General features: G+C 37.2%; 1 long non-coding RNA gene across 1 annotated transcript; it reads left to right on the top strand.

The window, feature by feature from the left end:
- Positions 1-8,396: 8,396 nt before the first annotated feature.
- On the top strand, positions 8,397-11,252 carry LOC113480252. Its single transcript, XR_003398447.1, has 3 exons — positions 8,397-8,743; positions 10,032-10,117; positions 11,159-11,252. It is a non-coding gene; the product is annotated as an uncharacterized LOC113480252 (long non-coding RNA).
- The last annotated feature ends 6,667 nt before the right edge of the window (positions 11,253-17,919 follow it).

The following is a 17,919-nucleotide window of genomic DNA, read 5'->3' as shown; positions in this document are numbered from 1 at the left end:
GTTATCAAAAAAGGACTGTCTACTACTGTGTAATAAATGTCAGTGTACTAACTCAGAATGACACCTAAAGTCTTGATTAATAAATGTAATCAGATGAATTGTCTGAATGAAAAATATATGCACTGCCAGCCTGTGACAAAAGTGCACAGATCTATGGAAACTGGTAGGTCCTTGTGTTTGGCTTTTAGTAAATAAAATATATTGCATAGCAAAGTATTGCCAGATGAAGACTTAGGAAGACAACAATGAAAAATGCATTTGCTCAATCAGTTTCTAACAACATTATTTACAGCTGTGTGTTCACTATTTTATTCAATTTTTCTCAGAGTGACACCATGCTGTTGGAGTATCACAAGCACTATTGTGGTATTTAGTCATCACATCTTCAGGGTAATCATTGTATTACTATGTGGGCATTACTACTTCAAAACATTTTCTTTCATCATATTTACAGGAAGTGATAACTATCTTTTGAAGTTCAATGTTTGCTTGACATGTAGCAATGGAAACTCATGGGTGACATAAAAATGATTTCCAATTGTTTCACTGTCTGCACAGTGTGCCTGAAATTATGAGTTCAGCATTGCATTAGTATTCCAGGATACTTACATGACATAAGCATTAAGGGACTCTTGTAACTATCGGATAATCCACGTCAAGTGCTCCTGACACAGAACTGTACAATCAGGAAACCAGTATGACCTAGTGGAAGCCTAGATGTTAACTTCTAGTTATGGTGACAAGCTTGGCTTTTTCAGCTGTATTCAGCTGAGCTCTTCTGTTTGTTTCCATGACAGTATATAAGGAAAGCCTAGTTTGGCAGCTTGACTGCCTTTCTGCTTGTAATTGAAAGAATCTGCTGTTAAGTCTCTCATTTGAGTGCTCTCATTTAGGTACTTGTGTCTTTGAAATTTGTCAGTCATCCAACTGGACAGCTCTTTCTTTAGTAATCATTAAAGTGAAAGATACTTCTCTAAGGTTTAGAGTAGCTAAGCTAATAATTTTTCTATGTTAATAGCTACAAAATGAAAGCTCAGTTCAAATTCCTGATGGCAAATGGCTAGCACTATGTGAATTTTAAGATACTAAGCTTTCACTGTAACTTCTAAGTAAGAAACTACAAGGTGTGTATCTTGGCTTTACTGAGAGTTTTATCAGGCAGCATTTCCAGTCACTTCACACCAGATGACATCATGACAAAATCAACAAAATGTTGCGTGCCTACCCATCCATATATCTCCAACCCACAAAGGGTAAACGGAGCTTTTTTTTTTTTCTTCACATCTGCATGTTAAATCATTAAACAATAATATTGTTACTTTAAATGCTGTTTTAGTAAAATGTTAACACAGTGGATTTTCCCAGCATGGGCAATTCAGGAATGACATTGATGTGCACTAGTATTTTGGAGAGCAAAACGATTGCTAGTGGAGGATGATTGTTCCACCTGTTCCTCTTCAGTCCTGCATCAAAAAAGAAGGATGGTCTGAAGAAACATGTTTTGTAGTTGTCTTTACCAGTGCTCTACAAAGTGAGCATTGTTCAGTCCCATATGACAGCATTATGCCCACTGACCAGCCTCCTCAGACCTGATACCCATCCACTAAGAATCTTCTACTTCATAGTGAAACTCCTACTAGTATGTGTTCTGTTCAGTTGTTGTATAGGCATGTAAGAGAGCCATGGCATGCTTTTGGGCATCTAAAGGTAATAGGCTGGACAGGTAATGGGAGGAATTTGTTTCTTAAATGACTAAAAGCTCTGCTAAGCAATTGCTGTTTTATAGCTGCTTGGCAGAACAACACCAAGGAAGAAGCATGTAGCTGCCTACCTCATTCACAGTTCTCTTTAATAATCTTCTCTGTGGATTTTTAAGTTTCCAGGACAACTAGAAACAGAAATATTTTTTTCTGTAAATGAGAGCTTCCCAGAACTCCATTTCTGAGTGGTACACATAGTAATTACAGATTTCTCTTCATCACTGATATTTCAGTAGCTTTTTAAAAGATCTGCAACTGAATTTTTCTCATCAGTGGTTTTGAGATTTTCTTCCCTAGAAGTATAAAATGGTGGTGGTAAACATAAAATGCTTGGAAAGAAACCGTAAGCATTCCCTTCTGAAATACTAATTATGAACAGCCCATATGTCAGAGCTCCATAAAGTATCCAGAAGGCATCTGTGATGCACTAGTTATGTCAGTATAGAGAAATCTAGTTCACAGTTGTCATTTGAGCAAGGTCTACCATGAGACATGTCTTCAGCGAAACTTTCAGTCTTTCAGCCAGAGCATGCCACCAGGTGAGACCACAGTATGGAACAGTTAAATTTTTTCCTCTCCTGTAGACATAAGAGCACATTTTTATAGAGCATTCAGAAAAGAAATGTCTTTATAAACAAGAGGAGCTAAAGATGTGGACATGCCTATAGGGCTGCAGTCTTATTGGCATCATGGAAACATGGTGGGATGGCCTGTATGACTGGAGTGTTGGAGTGGAAGGACACAGTCAACTTAAGCAGGACAGGCAGGGGAGGTGAGAAGGGGGTGTCACCCTCTATGTCAGTGACCATCTGGAGTGCATGGAGCTCTACCTGGGGATGGATGAGGCGCCAACTGAGAGTTTACAGGTCGGGATTAAAGGGAAGGCGGGGACAGGTGATGTTATAGTGGGGGTCTGTTACAGGCCACCTGGCCAGGAAGACCGAGTGGATGAGGTCCTCTATAGACAGATAGGAGCAGCCTCATGTTCACAAGTCCTGGTAATTGTGGAGAACTTCAGCCACCCTGATATCTGTTGGAGGGACAACACAGCAGGGCATAAGCAATCCAGGAGGTTCCTGGAATACATTGATGGTAACTTCCTTCTCCAAGTGATAGAGGAGCCAGTGAGGAGAGGTGCTATGCTGGACGTTGTTCTCACTAACAAAGAGTTGATGATGTGGAGTGTGAAGTTCAAGGGCAGCCTTGGCTACAGTTACTGTGAAATGGTGGAGTTGAAGATCCTTAGGACAGTGACGAGGATGCACAGCAAACTTGCTACCCTGGACTTCAGGAGAGCAGACTTTGGCCTCTTCAGGGATCTGCTTGGTAGAGTACCACGGGATAAAACCCTGGAAGGAAGAGGGGGCCAAGAAAGCTGATTAATATTCAAGGATCACCTCCTTCAAGCTCAGGAATGATGCATCCTAAAAAAGGAAGTCAGGTATGACCACTAAGAGGCCTGCATGGATGAACAAGTAGCTCGTGGAGAAGCTCAAACATAAAAAGGAAGCTTACAGAGTGTGGAAGCAAGGACAGGTAGCCCAGGAGGAATACGGAGGAATACAGAGATGATCTTTAAGGTCCCTTCCAACCCAAACTGGTTTATGGTTCTTTGATTTATTCTGTGTTAATATTCCCAAAGAAAAGCCATCTGCAGCCATTTTAGCAGAAGACAGTTATACCACCTGAGGCAATACTTTTGCAAAACCATAAGCAGGTAAGATCATTCGTCCCTTAAAGCTCCACTGATGTTTTTGATGAGGAGCATTGCTCAGTTACCTAAACAAACACATCTAGTGTGATTTTAGGCATTGTGGGGTGTCATGCATGGCTGTGAGTTGGGGTCCAGAATGATGCACATCTCCATAAGCCCCATGTAAGGATGTCTCAGATTCCTAGGATGTCTGAATGGCACTTACCAAAGGAATTCCACCAAAGATTTCTGATAACTACAATGGCAGCTTAGATTCTATCTCCTTTGTAGACTCCTGCATTTAGATATCTTTGTTTAGGCTAATAGGAAACATTGTCTTTATGATAGAATCCAAACCTGATATGTAAGTTCACTGTAAGCAGAACCTGTGGAGCAGTGCAGGTAGAAGTTCAGCCATTATGCATCTGTAAAAGAGCAGTGATTTTTGTATGCATAGGAGTTGTACATAAGTCTTGTAAGTTCTATAAGGCTACCGTGGGATCTTGGTGTACAGTTTCTGAAATGCTGTAACTGTGTTGATATGGTTAACATCACACTGATCATGGTCTGCTTTTTTTTTTTTTTTTCAAGTATGCTAAATACGAGTCCACCTGATTCTGCTTACCAGGATAGACAATTTCTGGAATGTTGACAGTAATTCTGTACTTTGATAAAATTTTATTCTTAGAATAATGCTATTCTAAGTCCCACTAATGAATGATAGCTCTATGAAGAAGCAGAAAAATGTCTTTTTAAATGTTATTCTATGACAACTTTCCTAGCCATTTGGAGCATTTAGTTCTGATGAGATTTTCACCAGATTTACCAAAAAAAAAAAAAAAGTGTTCTTCCTTGCTGTTTTTTTTCAGTTTAGCACTAGACTGTGCTTGTAGGAATTATTTATAAACAGCAAGTTCTGGTTTTCTTGGTTACTTTCCGTAGATTTATAATTAGAGTGCTGTTCCTCATTAGACACCTTATTATCTGTGCAGGAGGAATGGTTTTGAAAGGAAACAAGCTTTTCATTTCTTAAACTATGTTTTGAATATTTAGATGAGGAGGAAAACAGTTGTCAGTGGATAGAAAGCTGGATATCAAGTGTGCCTGGAGATGAGGCTAGAAGTATAGCTCATTTCTGAGATTGGATTATGTAACTGAAAAGGTAAAAATTTGAAGAAGAGCTTTTCTCATATCAGTTTGACTTTGGCCCTGATTTTCCAGTGAATATGTCATGACTCTTTATTATGTATTTAGGAGAAATTCCTCTCTCAGAACTGAAATCCTAACTACTTTTATTGCCCATACTATATAGAACATAGGTATTTTTGTTGTAACTGCTTAATCAGTATCTCCGTATCAGCAGAGCTAGAGATACTTACATGTGCTTATAAAGTGGGATAAAAATTTTCAGTAGTTCAAAGCTGGACTAGAATCACAGAATGGTTTGGGTTGGAAGGGACCTTAAAGTTCGTCTAGTTCCAACCCCCCTGTGCCATTGGCAGGGACACCTCCCACTAGCCCAGGTTGCTCAAAGCCCCGTCCAACCTGGCCCTGAACACTGCCAGGGAGGGGGCAGCCACAGCTTCTCTGGGCAACCTGTGCCAGTGCCTCACCACCCTCACAGTGAAGAATTTCTTCTTTACATATAATCTAAATCTACCCTCTTTCAGTTTAAAGCCACTACCCCTTGTCCTATCCCTACTCTCCCTGATAACGAGTCCCTCCTCATCTTTCCTGTAGGCCCCTTTAAGTACTGGAAGGCCACTGTCAGATCTTCCTGGAGCCTTCTCTTCTCCAGGCTGAACACCCCCAACTCTTTCAGCCTGTCCTCATAGAGAGGGTGCTCCAGTCCCTTGATCATCTTCATGGCCTCCTCTGGACCTGCTTGGGCAGGTCCTCTGGAAAACTGAGTATCAGTATCCAGTGGAGGGGTTTTACAGTTTTCACAAAGACAAAATCACGTGCATGTGTAATCTCTGTAAACACCTCTGTATTAAATATTGCTGTGTACCCATAGTGGTACCATTCACATCTACAGATAAACTCTGACAGTGATAAATAACACCACTTCCAATGGAGTTTAGATGAAAACATTTTCAGTTTTTATGTTCATTGTTCATCGGATATAATGATAGGTAAGAAGCCACCTTTTCTCAGCTCTTAAAAATGTGGAATAATTATTAGCTCTTGCTTTCCATCATAGATGCTGGAGTGTATTATAGAAGAGTCAAGTTTGTCATGTTTAGCTTCATAATCAGTCTTCTCACTAAACCAAAAAGATTTTTATTTTTTTTAAAAAAAAAAAGAACACACCCTTGTCAAACCTGCTGTCATTTTCCTCCTACCTGTTTACCTGTTGGAAATGCCAGGAGACAGGATTCTGACAGTGGTTGTGCTTGTTCTCAGAAGACTTTCCACTGTGTGGAGTCCCCAGGAAATGACAGTAGGATCGTCACTGGGAATCTTCGTGCACTGCTGCCAGGAACCTGCGCAATAGTGTGCCAGGGCACACGACCAGGTGGTAATATGAAATGGTGCATGCTACCCTAAATGGTACTGTGTGTGCTGGCACTGCTGCTCAGTCTACTTGCTGTGTGAGAAAAAATGAATGGTTATCAAACCTTGGAACAGACTGCTCAGGGAAGTAGTAGTTTAAATACCTCCCTGGAGTTATTTAAAAGACATGTAGTTGTGGCACTTAGGGACATGGTTTAGTGATGGACTTAGCAGTGTTAGGTTAATGGTTGGGCTCTGTGATCTTAAAGGTCTTTTCCAACCTAAATGATTCTATGATCTCACCAAAATATTTTGCACTTGATTTTCTTTTGTTAGAGTTGAAACAGATTGCCGTTTTCACTGTTTATAGTGAAATACAGTTACAGAGATAGATTGGAAAGCTGACTGGAAGAAGCCTCAGTTAAGGAAATACAGGAAGGTACCTGTTAGTAGAAGGTCTTTTCCCCAGTAAGGTGAGCTGCATCCGGATGAATGCATCTGTTGCTGAATGCCCATTGTTTGAATCATGGTTGTGCTGTGCTACAAAAGGGACTTTCTACCAATGGCACTGGTGATTTCTGCTTTTATTTCATTCCTAACATTTCTAGAGCTGAAATATGTAGCTGGCAATATAACGCACTACGAGGGTACCTTCAGTTTCTGAAGTGGTCTCTGTAGCATCAGTGTATGGTTAATGTGTAGCCTGAACCCATGCAGGATTAATCTTTGCTACTAGCGCATTTCACAGCAGTTCTCAGAATGTGGTGTGTGATGCACAAGTACTAGACACTGTGGAGAACTCCCATTAACTCTGCTGCACATGCTGGTATACCCAGTGAGGCTTTTTATCTGAAGTTTTAAAATTTGGTCTGTGAAGTTGCAAAGGACACCAGACAAGCCTGTGGACAATGGGACAAAAGAGAACAATGAAAGTGGTATAAGCTGAATGTCTGTGGTATCGTGATTCTTAATTACAGGTGTGCAGTTATGCTTAAGATGGTGGAAAGCTTCCAAGTAAGGTCCAAAAATACTCTGCTACACAGCTAACTCAACCAGAAAGAGTATAGGCCGAGAAACAACTAACCTACTGAGCTTTTGCATACCTCTAAATATTCTTGGCTAAGCAGCTTTATGTTCAACTTCTAGAAACATTACCTAACAGTCTCCTGACTAGCAAGTTAACTTCTGATGAGCATGAAAACAGTCATTGTGGAGACAACAAGCAAAAATTAAAAAAAAAAAAAAAGGAAGAGGGAAACATTGACAAAAAATAAGAGGCAGCATTTGGACCAAAATATACAAAGGTGTTCAAAATAAGACCCTTTCCTCTACCACACTTTCAAAAGAGCATGCAGATCGTTCCCACCAGTTCCCATCATGGCATAGGCTGGAGTGGAAGAGAAGTAGGTTTTTGTTCAGATTTCTTTAACATAAAATACTGGTTCAATACCTGTATTTCAATCAGTCATAGAAGAAAAGCATCAGAATGCAAACAGGTAGTAGAACATCTGCATACTCTCATGCAATGATAAATGTTCACTTGATTTGACATCAGAAGTCCATTTTGGACTTGGTTTAGCTCTTATATTTCCGCAATGGGAGGGAGAATGTTTCTGTTTAAAACATTGTATTTCATGGTGTTATAAATACATAAATGTCATAGTAATGGCAATCTGATTGAATAGAGTAGTAAGGAGATAATTGGTTCTTTTTTTCTACATATTTTTACAAAAAATATCATTTTTACTTTTAAAAATTTATAATACCCCTGGCTATTTTATTTTACTATATTGAAGTTTTATCCCAGGCTGAAACCAACTTAAATTCAAATGAGAGTGTCTGTATTGAATCAGATGAACCAGAACATTGTATCTGGTATTGTTTTATTAATTTTCTCAGGAAATAGATTTTAATTATTTTTTTCAGTGTTGGTATTACTACTGCTTGTGTTACTTATACATATTTCAAACATTTAAAATAAGCATTTTGTTTCCAAAACCAAATCTGTTTCCGTTGTTTTTGCATTAAGGAGACACACGTTTGCAAAACATAAAAGTCAGCTGCACTCCGAGTGTTCACTGGAGGTCTGTTTTTTAAAAATCAGTTAAAATTAGGAAACCTTGAATGAGGGCTCCTGTCTTTGTCCTTACTCTACTCCTTGGAACATTTTCTTCTGAGTTTTCTTGTTCTCAGTCCAAATGATAATGTATGATTAACTGGTGTAGGATGAGGACCATGATATCATTGTGCAGCATGAGTTTCAAAATTACATTTTGGCCATTTTATCAAAGGAACAAAACTTGTCTGGAGATGAAGAGACTGATGATGATTGTGGTGATGATGATGATGATGAAGATGATGATGATGATGATGATGATGAAGAAACAGAAGAAGAAGGAGAAGAAAAAGAAGAAGCAGGAGGAGGAGGGAAAGGAACAGAGAAAGAAGAGGAAATAGAGGAAAAATATGAAAAGGAGAAGCATAGTAAAACACCTGAGGGAGAGAAAAGCAGTAATAGCACAGATGAAACTGTAGAGGTAAAATCATTTATCCCTATTAAGTTATTGGTCTCTGAAAGAATTTGGTTCTATAACTTATATTAGTTTGTATGTATGTGTAGTTACCTTGGAAATGCAAAGCTGGTGTTATAGGTGGTTTCAGTAGAGGGAGGAACATGTATGTAGGTGTTAATAGTTAAACATTTTATTTTTTAACGTTTGAAATTAGAAATGTCATTGTTTTATCTCTCTATAGCCAGAAGAGACTACTCAGAAAGAGACCATCATTCAGCAGGGTAAGAATACAACTCGTAAGAAACGGACTGTTACGGACATTCTAAAAACAAAACATTTCAAAAGATAAAGCTTTTCTAACAATCTCTATTATAAAAATACTGAACAATACACTTACTGTCAGTAGTTGGTAAAGCAGTTCTTAAGACATGCTGAAATTTGAGAGGAAAAAAACCCATGACTAATTGTTAATGATTTGAAAGAAAAAATTACTTTTCCCAGTTATGTACTGGAGGAAGTCTTTTTAGCAGAATGATATCTTACTTGCTAAGAGCAGTTCTAGCTCTGCAGTGACAATGTAATGGTAATTGTATTGTCTCTCAAACAACTTCTTTAGGTGCCATGTTTCTTCACTTCAGTAGAAAAGCTTGTCAAAAGTCCTCTGTCAACTGACATTTCCTCATTTCATTCACAAACATTATTTTAGGTGAAGTGTGGTAATTACTGAACACTGTTCAGAGATGCTGAAGATGTAAGTCTAGATGTTGCTTGTAGTTTTGATGGCAGTTTGAGCGAGCTGTATATTCCTTCAGAAAAGCTGGGGAGTGTGAACTTGAGTGACCTATATGCAAGACAAGTAAAAAATACTTATTTTATTTTATAAAATCTGGAATCTATAATTGTTCTTTTGAAAGCCAGTAATAAATGTAGTATAAAAAAGACCACTGCCTTAATACTGAAGAAGCTATGCCATTTATTTTCAATAGTATAATGGAAATAGCTTGTCCAGAATGGATGCTTAAATATTTTTCCATCATACAGTGATCTGGAAGTTTTGATATTAAGTTCTAAATTTATATCATTCCTGCAGCAGTATAGGAAAATTTAAACATAGGAACATCAACTCAGATGGAAAGTTCTTACTTTCCCAGAATTGTTTCTATGGAATAAAATCCATGCTGAACCGTAACTCCTGCCCTGAAAGTCAGCTTTTCCAAATTAGAATATCCTTTCACAATCAGTGTGCAAGACATGGTCTTCTGTCAGTAAGAGGAAACTACAAGTGTCAAGTCAAAACATTTTCTATAATGTGACTGCCAGAAGTGTTCTGTTCTTGAAAATTGAGCATCTGGAGAATAATACAAGGACATTATATTGAGAGGTTAAAAACATTAAAATGTTCTTGTCAGGCTGGACATCAAGTCGAACTGAATATTCTGGTCGCTTTTTTTTACGAGTCACATTTTATGTAGTGACTTTTACTTTAAAAATAATTTGAAGAACATTTTTTTCTGCCCTTAATTTGCAAGAATCAGAAGGAAGTTAATATGAAGGTTTATATTATTGTAGAGAAAGAAGATACTGACAACCACACTGTGAACAGTTCTACAGAGAACACTGATGACCAAATAACTGGAGGAGTTGGGAGGAAAAAGGTACATGGCCTGATTTTTCCTTCTAGTTTTACCAGTGACCAAGAAGGCAGTGGGCAGTTACCAAGCTGAAGAAAATACTCCAGTTTACCTGATCTGTGTAAACAAACTGCTGAGCAACCTGTTTCTTCTGTTTAAGATTTGATTTTACTTTGTGGTAACTTAAAATTGTCCAAATAATCGCTCTATTAAAATAAATCATAGTAGTTCTGTCAGCAGAAATGAGATAGAGCCCATTATCACCTGTTCATGTATATCATGCTCATGAAAGACATGGTCACAGCAGATTTTGGTGAGGTGAAAAAACTCAGGACTTGATTCCTATTAGATATAATTCAAAAATATTTCTCTCTGAAAGCAGCAGCTGAGCTAGTTGACCTTGTATTTATTTCCAACATGCACTGATTTAAAGAGTGGTTTTATATATATTTATATATATGTATATATAAAAGCATGTTGAGGAGTACCTTATATGTAATTTCTTACAGGTTTAGGATCCAAGGGCTTCTGCAGAGACTGGCTGCTGTGTTTCCTGTTGAACAAAGACCTTAAGCACCAGTTAACTTCAAGCCTGTGTGTAGTCTCACTGACATAGAAACACACTGTCATTAAATTTAATGGGACTACACACATGTTTATAATGAAGCATATTAATTATTTACTGCTCTGGGGCTTTGCAGGTCTGAGCCTGTATTTTTGCTTCAGAGTCTTGTTTGAAAGAAACAACAAAAAAAATTTTGTACCACTTGCAGTATATTTTACAAACTGTACAGTGTAATTTGACAAAATGGCAATCATTTTAACTTCTCTGATTCATTTGTGCTATTTTGACACATTTCAAATATTGCAGCCGAATGATTTCCATTACCATTTTTCAAATAGTCATTTTGTTTTGAAAAAATTATTTTTCCAAGGAGAAATTTGTGACCTAAATTAACTTTGGTATACAGAAAAGGTTTTGTGGTTTTTTTTAACCTTGAATTTCAGTTAACAGTTTCAGGCATACTATTTACCTTTTTTTTACTTCAGTTTTCCCTGTTTAAGCGAAAGCCACTGACAGGCCAGAAGAATGTATGTAGCAGAAAGGAAGATAGATTTGGAAAACCATTACAGAGCGGACAAGAAAAAGAAAAGGAAGATTTATCTGGTGAAGACAGTAAAGATGAAAACCAGAATCATACATCGGAGAATTCCAGGGAAACTGTGACTAACCAGGACAGAAGGATGGAATCTTCTACTTGTATATTACTCTAACACTGTTGTAGTACATAAGAATGTGACATTTTTAAAGCACATTGTGCAATTTTTACTTGAAAACGGTTATGACTCACTACAGATGTTGATGGTTGCTTTTCTGATTGGTTTGACTGCTGTGATTTTAAACATGCAAACCATTTTCTTGATATTTATTTTTAATTTTAATAGTTGCAATCAATAATGCTTATCAGCATCTTGGTGGAGTTCTGTGGCCTTAACTGTTAGTATTGTAAAACAAAATATATTTTTTTATGTGAAAAGTTGAATACAGACATTTCATGTTTTTTTCTAAATAATTTTATTCTGTTTCAGTCTACAGAGTAGCACTTTCAGTATGCTACTGTTGCAAAACTATAATATTTGATGTAAGATATTATTTGGTTTAACAATCTATTAACATGGTAATAATATTGAAGTTCACATTCTAAAGAGGGTACTCAGTTACCTAGAAATACATATGCCTCCTTCTCTTTTGACTTAGAAAAATAGCAATAAAAATTTCAAGTTAACATGTAGGCTGTAACTGAAGTTACTTCAGTATGTGCCTAATTTCATATATGACAGTAGTTCCACTGGAAACAGTACCTAAGAGTAGTGTAAGTATTTAAGTATCCTTTCAAACTGGGATTTAGAGAAACTTTCATTTCTGAGATGCTGAACACCTTTGCTCCTGCTGAAATCAGCATAAGCTGACAGGACTCTCTCCTCACAGAATCAGGCCAAATAAAAACTGGACATCTTCACTGTTGTTTTAGTTGGATTCTAATCCTATATTCCTTGAACATCTATACCTTAATGAGCCTCTAGTGAAGCTTTTCTTGCAGGAAAATAATGCAACCAGAGTTACTATGGAATACATTGGTATGACAAACAGATCATTATGGACTAAATATTCATGTTTTTCTCAGGCAACCTGGCTTTTTTTCAGATGGAGACTGAGCGGCGGGAGTTATGAATCCCATTACTGGTATGAATGAGCAGAATGTGTTTTGAATTAGTCCAAGAAGCAGATGTAACAAGCCCACTATTCTAATTACCAGCATTCCCTCTAAATAAAATTTGATTTCTAAAAATTTAGTCCAGATGAATAAGAAATATAACCCTTACCATGATGAATCTGATCCAGGGTCTGTGATTGCCCCTAAACTAAAAACTAAGCATACTAAAATATGCTTAGTTTTTATGAATATACACAATGTCTAGCATAAATATAAAATGCAGAATTATTTCTGAAGTGAGTACTCTTCAGAATACTTTATAAGGGACAGATGATCTTTGTAGAAAACGTAGGAAAATGTTATTTAATTTTGCTGACATACAATCACATTTTAATATGCTTTTGGCCATATTTTGCCTTTTGATTTTCAGTTTTTCTAGTTTCAGCGTTGCTTAAGTTTTATATAACATATTTAGAAGTGTGTGGAGTTGTATTCAACCTAGAAGTTGATTCATCTGAATGTTTTGTCCCTCTAAGTATGGCAGGTGCTCAGATTGTTTCACAGGGCCTCCTCTGTGCTACAGTAATCATCATACTAAAAACCTGGATGCTTGGGTCATCCTTTGCCAGAGTTAATCAAGATCCATTTGTTTCTGTTATTTTTCTTTGGGCTACTCTTTAGTTCTGCAATGAACCTTACATGAGCTATTTTTTTTCTGCCAATGTGCATTATATTTACAAATTTTCTTGGTTTTGTGAATGCACATGTTGTTTCTGTTTCTGTACTGTTGTGAATTGGAAAGGGAGAAATAAAGTAAATAGTGTCCTCATTAATTTAAATAAACTTTAATTATTTTTTAAGTGGAGATCAGTCACAGAAATTGTTACCATAAGGACAATTTCTTTTTTTAAAGTGTGAACTAATTTAATAAAAATATTAAAGTGGGAATTACCCTTAAACCTAATGCTACAGAAGTTTATGTAATGGATCCTAAACTGATGCACACCAAAGGAGTTTCAGGGACTTGAACATTTATCTGATCCATACACTTTGCTTAAGAAGAAGCAGGAGCAAATTAATCTATTCAGATGTCTTTTGTACATGTCTAGGTACTAAAAAAGTTTAAACAAATAAAACAAGTTACACGTACATGTCTATTAATTTAAAGGACTTTTTTAACAAATTCACAGCTCATGATAAAAATGTAAGGGGGTTTTATTACTGAAAGGCTTTCATCAACTGATGAGTAGCAAAACGTTGTAGAAATGTTCACAGTACATTTTTATCTTTTTTTTCTCACTTTCCCAAAGATAACGGTATTAACTTAAATCTTTATTTCTAGATTTCACTGCCTTGGCATACAACCGAGATTGTGTTGCTGATTTTCTAAAATTTCACCATCGAACCTACCACCAGGTGGAGTTTCTGCTCTTCGAAGGTGTAACTGTCTCATCCCACCCAGCCGCTGGAGCCAAACCCTGGCCTTTGAAAAGCAGTTAAAGATACTCTGTATCAGATTTTCTGATGCAAAATTCTCTGAAAACTTTATTTTTTCTGGCATGTCGTTTTTGGCGTTAAAGTGTGCTGGTACCTTGACATGTTTATATGGTGTATTTTTAAAGTTTTACACTATGTGTATTTGTAAAATATGTAAAGACAGAAAAATACAATTACTCATGTATTTCTCAGTGTATGTATAGATGTGCAGTGGTCAAATTCTGATACATAGATGTAGGTATACATGTTTTATCTAAAAGGAAGTGCTATTAGTGCATCTTGCATACATATATACGTATATGCACTAATACCTATATATGTGTGTATCTATATATATACGAAGATACATGTATACATAGACATATGTATGAATGTGTGCATGTATATCAATAATCAAACACTTGTGCCTCATGTGAAATTTCCATTTCATCCATATATTTACATATGTGTGTTTACTGATTTCCAGGAAGCACAGGAGTCACTTATTCAGCTACTGTTCCTATGCAAGTTTGTGGTGATTGAAGTAGAAAAGGAGAGAATATGCTGTTTGGACAGTATTTTATATACCCAGAGATAATAACATATCAAATGAACTTTATGCAACTTTTTCCTTTTTCTTCCAGGAAATAGTTGTATAATATGCAAACTACATCCAATCTTTGTCCCTGGGGAAGATTTTAAATCATGATGTTGACATGAGGGTATTTGAAGTAGCACAATGGTAAAACACTGTAAATCCTGATAATGATGTATACACAAGCTAATCCTACGTGACTTGAAAAACTAAGTAGGGGTTCACTTAAAATGTACTCAGGAATAACACACTAACATGTCCAGCATTTGACAACTGGCTTTTGACATCTAGCATTTTTGACATTTACTTAGTATATCAGAAATAATTTCTTGCACATGAAGCCCATTTTGTACTCAATTTCTGTTGAAATTGCTGGCCAGGCTCCTTGCCTTTAAGAACCACCAGAAAGGGGTGGTTCTTAAAGCAACATAGTTACTACCCATCCTGCTATCGCTACTCTCTATACCTAATAACCCCAGGTGAAGGAGTAACATTTCTCTCAGATTTATGACGTGCACATAGCAGTATAGATGCTTAACACAGATAAAAATTGTTCCAAAACCACCTAAAATATCTGAATTAGCAGTAGAAATCTATTTGAGTTAGATATTAAAATCCAATAATGAGCACATTTTAAAATACCCAAATGCTATATAGGAAAATTATAACCATTTACTGCATTCTTGGACTATTTTCTCTCGAAAATATAAGCAAACTATCTCTAAATGCCCTCAAAGTGTTTTAAAGAGCTATGTTATGTATACTGTTCACACTTATGGGGGGGGGGGTTTACAACATTTTCACACCCTGTTATGTCTAAATTCCTCTAAGAACATAAATAGTGTCCTGGTTAAGTGATGAGAATTGGAGATATTAATGCTTTGTTAGGTCTGCTTTGCTCAGTATCTCATACTGATGAGGTCTCAATCTTCACACCCATTAGCCTTCCAAGACTGTGTTGGAATTACATCTTAATCACGCTATGTAATTACCAGTTTATTTTTTAGGGCTAGATAGTAATGACTCAACAAAAGCACTGCAAATTCTAAAGCTGGTTAAACTGTTGTTCTTTTATTTGTATAAAAATTAATTTTCAGAAATGTCCCAACACTAGAGCACACCCCACCAGCCTGCAAGCACCCACAATGCACCCAGAGTGGGATGCTAACAGGGACCGGTGTCCTAGCAAAAGTTCATATGCAACAGGCTGACATCCAGAGGAAAAAAAATGGCCTCAGGAGCTGGCAGTTGCAAGCAGCTGGATGGAGGGTCTGATAACAGCAAACACTGAACAACAAATAAGTATTTCTAACTGTTGCTGTCACTAAAGATCATAAGAAAGTAATTCATAAACTTATTGTCAAAATTGTATACAGAAGGATTGCATTCTTTGAATTACTAATTTAGCACTGTCTCTATTTTTGCAGATGTTTACATGAGTAACTTTAAGTATTAGAGCATTCTCATTCAGTAAGGCTATTCATTGGGCTAAAAACACTGTAGTTTGGATTGGGCCCCCAGTTTGTCATCCTCTTATCATGACTAATCGAATCTTAGTTGGGGTTTCCAAAAACGTAATTACACACAGCTGGCTTCTTGGGTTTTGTTTTGGTTTGGTTTGGTTTTTTTCCTTATCATTCTTTTACTATTTGGAGAAAAATGAAACATTCTCACACACTTTCATCCTGCACTGTTGCTTAATTTCAGTTTTCAAAGTTTTCATTTACCTCTGAACAGTCAAAAACTGAATCTTCCACAAAAAGCACACTGATTGTTTCTTGTCTAATGCCAGTAGTGCCTGGAACTCCAAACAACCACAAGCTTAAATATTTGGAATATTTTCTACAAAAATTGAAAGCTGAACTGTGAGGAAAAAATAACCAGGACTATGGTTTCAGATTCAATAAATGTGACATTTGTTTAATACATTCCTAGTTCCAAATGCTTTCTCCTATTAAAAGTTGTCCCTTCAGAAAACTATGTTACAAAAATCTAATTTGTATTATAAATTCAGAAAAGTTTTTTAAAGATGCCTTGAACTTGTCTTTCAAACCCCAATCCTTCTGGTGATTTCACACAGCTGTTGTTCTAACAAAGACATAGAATAAGGGTTACATTGCACAGAGAAACTCCAGAGCCAGCTTGCATCTGAATGAACGCACACCTCAGTATTGACGTTTACAAGGCTAATTTCAAACACTCCAGGAAGGATACATTCACACTGCTAGTTGTGCTCACCCTTGCATCTAAATTTGAGATGTAACTTGCAGACTGTAAACTCTTAAATCTCTTGCCTTTCTCAGGGCAAGAACTTCCAGGAGTTGGATGCTAGAGGAAAACCAGCATCCCAGGCGAGCTCACGCATAATGCATATGGTAAGCTTTGCAGAAACCCATACACTCGGCAGCCATGACATAGTAAAAATCAGCCTGAAAACACCCGTGGTTAAGCTGTTTGAATGGACGGAATCGCACCTACGCAATCGGGAGCAACACAAAAGCAGTTAAAAACCTCATTGGTTACAGTGAATCAAATGGGACGTATGCCCGGACCCCACAGCAGCAGTTAACCAGTTGCACCTATTACCGATGACTTAGCTTCTCACATTGAGAGACTAACCAGACAAGGAGGATTTGTCAGCACCACCAGGTTTCTGTATGGTGACAGTGCAGTTATAAATGGCTAGAAAAGGCTACTCAAGAGAGAGGATGTGACCCCTATGGTTTGGACAATGTTGGGACAGCTGATGGAGAAACTGCAGCTGCATTAAGATGTCTGCTGGCAGTGGCTTCTTGTACAATGCTATCATATTAGTATAGACCTTATATTCTTAAGCAGAATGTCTAAATGAAGGCCAGTGTTTCAGAAATGGGCAGCTACAAGGATGTGCAGGAAGAGAAAGCAAGAGATATCTGACCCATTAATATCTGCTTCAATTACTTCTATTGTTGCAGCACATTTGAGTGCCCAACTTTTACTAAAGCTTTGCAGCACAGAAAAGCTACAGAGATTATCACTATTTATAACAGATTTCTAACCTTTTAATCTTTTCTATTATATCTGTGCCAATAATAATAGCCTAAAGCACTCCCTTTTCCTTGTTCTTCTGTTGATCTTTTTAATCTCTCCTCACGTGGAAATCTAATCTTTCCTTGGGCTGTTAAACTGTTTTTTTTTTTTTTTTTTTTAATCAAGGTGATCAAAACTGAATATCGAAGCCTAGCATACCCAAGCTTCATCAGCACTGGGCAGAACATGATAAGCTTGGAGGAGAGTTGGTGCTGAGGACCCAGCGCCTACCCATACCCACCCGGGTATTTTACTCAAGAGGAGCTCTAGCCTAGCCCCGTGGGTACAGGAGGTACGCTCACTCCTGTGAACGTTTCAGTCTCAAGACACCAAACACAGTGGATTTGAGCAGGGAGGCATACTTCAGGTACACTCCTGATCAAATGAGATCTCTGATGAATAAATCATTTTGGAGAAAGCTTCCCAACGCTGCACCCACCCAGATTTTTATTGTAATTACGCGCAAGATC

The sequence above is a fragment of the Athene cunicularia genome, assembly GCF_003259725.1.
Source record: "Athene cunicularia isolate RWA chromosome 1 unlocalized genomic scaffold, athCun1 chr1_part1, whole genome shotgun sequence".
NCBI lineage: Eukaryota > Metazoa > Chordata > Aves > Strigiformes > Strigidae > Athene > Athene cunicularia.
The sequence above is the reverse complement of the archived record's forward strand: the minus strand, read 5'-3'. Positions and strand labels throughout refer to the sequence as shown.